This window comes from Lynx canadensis, chromosome F2 (genome assembly GCF_007474595.2).
Source record: "Lynx canadensis isolate LIC74 chromosome F2, mLynCan4.pri.v2, whole genome shotgun sequence".
NCBI lineage: Eukaryota > Metazoa > Chordata > Mammalia > Carnivora > Felidae > Lynx > Lynx canadensis.
The window spans coordinates 59,342,712-59,350,168 of record NC_044320.2 but is presented as its reverse complement, the minus strand read 5'-3'; the positions used below and the strand labels follow the sequence as shown (position 1 = coordinate 59,350,168).

At 34.6% G+C, this 7,457-nt stretch overlaps 1 non-coding gene across 1 annotated transcript; it reads right to left on the bottom strand.

Moving 5' to 3' along the window:
* Positions 1–325: 325 nt before the first annotated feature.
* Positions 326–431, bottom strand: LOC115506606. The gene has a single exon (XR_003966451.1). It is a non-coding gene; the product is annotated as a U6 spliceosomal RNA (small nuclear RNA).
* Positions 432–7,457: the final 7,026 nt, after the last annotated feature.

The following is a 7,457-nucleotide window of genomic DNA, read 5'->3' as shown; positions in this document are numbered from 1 at the left end:
TATATTGGCAAATTCTAAGTGTAAAGGTAAATGTGAGAGTTAGAGGGACTGGTCTAAATATTTTGCTATTGTATAAAATACTTCACTTGGGCAGTAGAAATATTCATTCAACAAATAATTGGTGAGCACCTCAAATATGTTAATATGCTGGCTCTAAAAAGCATATAATGAGACATGTACATAGGTAGAATTTAAGTATGTTGAGAAACTTTGTAAGGGAGGCAAAATTTTCCCCAATTGCCCAGATTTACAATTAGAAAGGTATAGGAAAAGAAGGTTCAGGAAGCAAAAATAATCAGAATACTTTATTTTTCTCTTTCCCCCCCCAAATGTGAAATACTTCATGAATTTGCATGTCACCCTTGTGCTGGGCCATGCTAATCTTCTCTGTATCATTTCAATTTTAGTACATGTGCTGTCAAAGTGAGCATAAGAATAGTTTATTATTATATAGCTGAGGGACAATGTGTACAAGGGAAGAAAGACTTATCACATTAGTTAAGGATAAAAGTGAATTTTTAAAAGCGGCAGTATGCGATACAAAGAAAAGACAATGGAGTGGAAAGTCACTCAAAGTGGTGGCAGGAGAAGAGGAAAGAATTTTAGTGCAGGAGGAGAAAATACACATATTATTAGGTCAAGCTGTCTTTTACTTTATAAAAAGGCTATAAAGAGCTCCTAAAGGCATAAAGTCCAAGGAAATGGCTCTTTTCATTTTCCCTTCACAATGGGAACTGTGTACTGTATATGCATAGTTGAGTGAGAGTGTGAAACCCTAAATTCAGAAAATCAAATCTTTGCACTAGGGAATTTGCAGATTTAAGACAAAATTGGAAAGGAAAAATCAGAGGAAGTTTGGTGACAGAGATCAAGTAAAAAAATGAGCCAGAAGAGGACTAGTCTATAAGGAACTTTGCCATCAAATGTAGATTGTTATGTCATGGTATTGACCTTGATGTTCAGTGATGGTCCCTCCTTATATTGTATTCTTTGATTTTTCCAGGGATTTCCAAAGAGCAAAGGTAAGTTGTTCAAAGAGAAAATGTAGGTAATTGTATAAAATCAGATTAGGTACCATGCAATGTTTTGTGTGCCAGAAGAATTGATTTGGAGAACTTTCTCTTTTTCCTCAAAAAAGGTTCTTGGTATATATTTTCTGTTTTTCAAATAATAAAAAAGTGAAATCTTTAAAACTAATAATAATTCATATAAAAGGAAGTCATTAAGAACAATTAAAATTTTTCATCCCACAGTGAAAATCTACCTTAATGCTAACTGCAGATCTTTTTTTTTTTTTTTAATTTACCATAATGCTAGGGCTACTCAGAGGGTAGATATTTTTATTTGTTAAGAAAAAAATTATAGGATATAGCCTAAAATTTTCAAAATGTGACAAATGTCTTGAAAATATATGTAAGGTTGTAGCAAATAGCGTTAATGTAAAGCCTATCTGAACAGATAAAGTAACATTCACAAGGCATTTGTTTTTTTTTCCTAGTTATTGATACTGAGAACATAAATCAGAGAGGATACATATGCTAGATGAATTGCTTACTTTTATAGACTTTTGCAAAGTAGATGGAGAAATTACCTCAAGGTATGCTTTAAAATACAAAAGATTAAGTTCTAAAAGGAATTAATATGGTTGTGAATAAAATTCTAATCCATATTAAAATAAGGATAATTTATTTAGCTTCAGAAACAGCTGAAGTGATTAAATGATTATCTGAGGAGATAAAATTCAAAACCAAGAAAAATAACTGCTAATAAAGTCAGACTCAGGACACATGAATGATAGTTAACAGACCTGGAATTTACATTTAATATATTCAAGACAATAAACCAAAATTTGGAAATTTTAGCAAAGGATTGAAAAGCATTTTAAAAAGCTAATAAAAACTCCAGAATGAAAAATATTAAATAACTGAAGATCTCATAAAATGGATATCATAGCATATTAGAGATAGTTGAAAGGGGAATTAGAGTATAGAAAGAGAGACCAGAAGAAAATATTTAGACTGAAGCACAATAGAAAAAAGGGTGGAAAAATACCAAAAAGAAAAAAAATACTAAGGGGATATTTAGAAAATTCTTACAAACATGAAAGTTGCAGAATTAAATGAGAGAAAAAGTGGGGCTAATACAATATTTGAAGAGGTAGTGAATGAAGATTTTTCAAAACTAATAAAACACAAAAACCCCACAAAACTTAAGAAGAATTTGGACTCTGCATCTACAATAAAAAAATAAATTACATTAGGCACAGCATACTAAAATATCAGAAAATGTAAAACCTTAAAGGCAGACGTAGGAAAAGATAGACTCCAGAGAAACAATAAGCCCCAAGAGCAGACTTCCAACAGAAAAAAGAAAAAGATACAACAGAATATCTTCAATGTACTGAAATAAAGTTACTGCCAACCTAGAATTCCATTCACAGCTAAAATATTATTCAAACAGGTGAAATAAAAGCATTTCTACATAATCAAAACTAATAGAATTTCTTTAGCAGTACACTCACACTAAAGGGAACACTTAAGAGTATTCTTCCAGCAGAAGGAAGATGGATGAAAAGATAGAGTAATGCGAAAATAGTGAAAACATAGTTAACAGAAAAGGCAGATGCACAGGTAAATATTAATAAAAGCTGGTTATATAATAGCGTCTTGTGGTACTTCAAATATATATTGAATTAAAATGAATAGTAAATGGAGGTGAGTAAATAGGATAATGTAAAGTTTAATGTAAAATGATAAAACAACTAATTTACCTTAGCGAAGGATGGATATTGTAACCTCTGCAGTGCTGTCAACACAACTTTCTTTAATGAAAATCTAAATACCTATGCATGCCTAGTGGCTATTATTTGACAAGGCAATTTTAGAGTAAACACACACACAAAAGTAAAATAACTACTAAGCTAATAGAAAGTATATTAAAAATAAAATATGACAAAATTATATATAATATACTTGAATATACATTTTTTAATGTTTATTTTTGAGAGAAAGAGAACATGCACGCACAAGTGGGGGAGGGGCAGAGAGAGGGAGACAATCCAAAGCAGGCTCCAGGCTCTGAGCTGTCAGCACAGAGCCCCATGTGGGGCTTGAACTCAGAAACCATGAAGTCATGTCCTGAGCTGAAGTTGGAAGCTCAGCAGAGCCACGCAGGCACCCTATGAATATACGTTTTTCTTTTTTTTTTTTTTTAATTTTTTTTCAACGTTTTTAATTTATTTTTGGGACAGAGAGAGACAGAGCGTGAACGGGGGAGGGGCAGAGAGAGAGGGAGACACAGAATTGGAAACAGGCTCCAGGCTCTGAGCCATCAGCCCAGAGCCTGACGAGGGGCTCGAACTCACGGACCGCAAGATCGTGACCTGGCTGAAGTCGGACGCTTAACCGACTGCGCCACCCAGGCGCCCCGAATATACGCTTTTCTAAAAACATACAAACGGCCAACAGACACATGAAAAGATGCTCAGCATCATTAATCATCAGGGAAATGCAAATCAAAACCACAATAAGATATCACTTTACACCTGTTAGAATGGCTATTATCAAAAAGACAAGAAATATTAAGTGTTAGAAAGGCTGTGGAGAAAAAGGACCCTTACGCATTGTTGGTGGGAATATAAATTGGTGTAGCTACCTTGAAATACAATATGGAGATTCCTCAAAATATTAAAAATAGAAATACCACATGAGCCAGTCATTCCATTAATGAGTGTTTACCCAAAGAAAACAAAAACACGAATTTGAAAAGATATATGTACCCCTATGTTTATTGCGGCATTATTTACAGTAAGTCAAGAAACAAGCAACCCAGGTGTTCAGGGTTATATAAGTGGATAAAGAGGAAGTGGTATATATATATGTGTATATACACACACACACACACAATTGAATATCACTCAGCCTTAAAAAGGAATGAGATCTTGCCATTTACTACAGCATGGATGGATGTAGAGGGTATATGAATGCTAAGGAAATTAGAGAAAGACAAATACCATATGATTTCACTCATGTGTAGAATTAAAGAAACAAAAGAAAGAGACAGAAAATCAGAGTCTAAAATAGAATAAACTGGTGGTTACCAGAGGGGAGATGGGTGGGGGATTGGTGAAATAGATAATGGAGATTAAGAGTACACTTATTAGGATGAACACTGAGTGATGCATATAATTGTTGGATCCTTATATCGTACACATGAAACTAAGTTAACACTATGTTAATTATACTTCAATAAATATTTTTCCACTAGAATTTTTTTTATAATTATATATAAAATAAAATCTAAGGCAAGAGATAAAGCTGGAAGAGGAGGAACATATAGAAAATATAGGATGGCATATATGAAACAAAATATACCAGTGAACAAAGATAAATATTGTCAGTCTGGATTTAAAAACTATATGTAAGCATAGATGAATACCATTAAACTTAAGACGACAGAAAAATTTAAAAGCAAAAGCATAGAAATACATTGACTATGGTAAAATTAACTGAAAAAAAGGTGATAGAGCTAAACTAACACCAGATGAGACTTTAAGCGAAAAATGTTTCCAGAGATAAAAAGCTTTTCATAATGATAAAATGTTTACTCCACTAGAAGATATAGTGACACTAAATTTGTATGCACCTAACAACATAGCTTCAAAATATACATAGCAAAATGTGACAGAACTAAAAAGAGTAGACAAATTCACACAGTAGCTGATTTTAATAGATGTCTCTTATTAACTGATAGGACAGAAAAATGGCGAGATTTGGAATATTTAAACAAAAAAGATAGATCATTTAATCACTTCTAGTGATGGACCAGCTTAGTCGTCTTTCCCTCTCCTCCATGTCCCTGCATGGTGAATTTTAAGAGGACTTTATCATTTGTAATTTTGAGATAAAAATGGCCATTAGGCCGTATTTATCAGCCCTGAGAATTGATAGTGGTGCTGCAGCTAAATTTTTATAATTGTTTGCTGTTTTTCAAAGTACTTTTTACAAAATTCCCTTATCAGTGATAGTTTCCTTCCTTTTGTAGACTTAGTAATTTAGTCTAAATTACTACTCGTTCCACAAATAGTGTTTGTGGTAATATTAAGACCCATGTCTCTTGACTCCAAGTCTCCTGTTCTTTTTTAATATCAGAATTTCTATTTTATTTTAATTAATTTTATCTTTTGAGAAAGAGGGTGCAAGTGAGCAAGGGGCAGAGAATCCCATGAGGGGCAGAGAGAGAAAGAGAGGGAGGGAGGGGGGGAGAGAGAAAGAAAGAGAGAGAAGCCCAAAGGGGAGCTCAAGCACCATGAGATCCTGACCTGAGATGCTTAACTAACTCTGACACCTAGGTGCCCTCTTTTGTTCCTTCTATGAAGACATTGCACAAGAAAGATGGCTTGAGAATTTCTAATTTTAGGAGCCCTCCATGTTCGATTAGCATCTGTTGCTTTTCACTGAGCTCCAGCCCCATGCCTTCTTTTGGAGGGCTGCAGTATAACAGAATGAGATGTATGTGGAATGTGAAGACCAGAGTCTGGGAATTACCTGGTTGTTGTGGGGAAGACATACAAATCTCCCTGATTCTCGGTTTCCTCACCTTTAAAGTGGGGTGATATTGCCTACTTGCATAGCATTAAGAATCTTAAGGAGATGACATACGCATTTCTCCGTTTACACAGGTGATGACAAGTATAGCATGGAAATCAACATTTCTCTGGCTCCACTCTGACTTGCTCCTTGAGAATCCTGGCATCTTCAATTCTGCATGCCACCAGGGATGTCTGAGACAATTTAGCCCTTTTGAAAAATAGTAAGTACCAGAAAAAGGAAGTAATCTGGGAGTGATATAACAGAAATAAGTAAATATTTAAGAAATGACTGTATATGAAAATTTGTGAATTCTAAAGCAACGTACTAAAAACTATTGAACTCCTCTTTAGTGTCTAGATACCAGAAAGACACAAAGATAAAGAACATCTGGGACCCACAAGCATATTATAATGTTCCATTTTCTTAAGGCTTTAAGTATGATACTAAGCTGAAAAAATTTTGAGGCGGTAATATCTGAGTGATAATCTATAGTTCAGTGTGTATGCTAAACTTAGTTTTATGCTTCAAACAGAGGACTACACTAGGTTAATGCTTCTCAAACATTAATGTACCTATGAGCCCTCTGGGAATCTCATTAAAATGCAGATTTTGATTCAGTAGGTCCGGGGAAGGAGCCGAGATTCTGCATTTCTGACCAATTCCTAGGTGATGTCAACGCTGCTGGTCTAAGGATCACACTCTAAAAACAAAGATTCTACATACTTCCTAAGGAAAATAATTTGTGCTGGTACAGGTTCTATTCATTCTGGTTAGGGTGCTTCATTACAAACAATTACCATCCTAACTCTGATAAAATTAAACACAAAAGGAATTTATTAAAAGGATATCAGATACTGCACTGATGGAGATGCTGGCAAACCATGTTTAAGAAGGTGAGCAAAATAAAAGGAGGCATGATCAAGATCATCTCAGGAATAGTCTACCTAGGACTATACTACTAGGACCAGCTCCGCTACACCCTCCCCACAACATTGTTGGATTCTTGGTTGCCATAAATTCATCTTTGGTCTTGAAACTTTGCCTTCACCTCCTAAACAGGTTCAAAGTCATAGGCTTAAGACACTGATTCACTACGCTAAGATAGAATCCTTCCCCTAACTACTAGAACCAACCCCCCCCCCCCACACACACACACAAGGTATGGTCCTGCCTTCCCCGCCTGTCTTGGATTTCCCCCAAATGTCTTTACACTCTTAAATTTTAGAGAGGTATAGGGATCAAGAGACCATGCAACCCAAATGTACCCTTTTGATAAAAATGTTATTTCCAGAGGTATTATGAAACTTACTAAGGTTTTCATATAAAGTTAGGAGAAGGGGAGAGATAAGACTAGAAGTTTCCAATTATTTCCAAGTTCCACCTTGTCCCATCTCCTGAATCCCTTGAGGACATTTTCTTTATTGACTTAATTCATGCCTCTTATAAATGTTTAAGAGAAAAGATGAACAGATGGTAGATTTCCAAAGCCAAAGCATTTTATGGTTTGTGTTGTGGAAACTATTGTATAAACAGTTTGTGTTACTCAAAAGATTGATAAGCTGTGACCAAAGAATAGTGAAACTGGACTTATTTAACTACACAGAAACTAGCAATCTATCTTATAGGGATGCTGGAAGAGAGACAAATAGGTAAAGGGAAAGATATCTCCATATTACATTGATTAGTAAAGTGCTTTAAATGAATTCACTTTTAACAGGGTAGAGATGAAATTTTGAGTTAAAAACTTAACACTTAAATCGGGGAAAATATTTTATGGTGTCTCTTTAAGAACTGTCTAAGGAATTTCTTTTTAAAGGTACATAAACACACACTCACACACAACTATTTCCTTCATGGCTGAGCCTT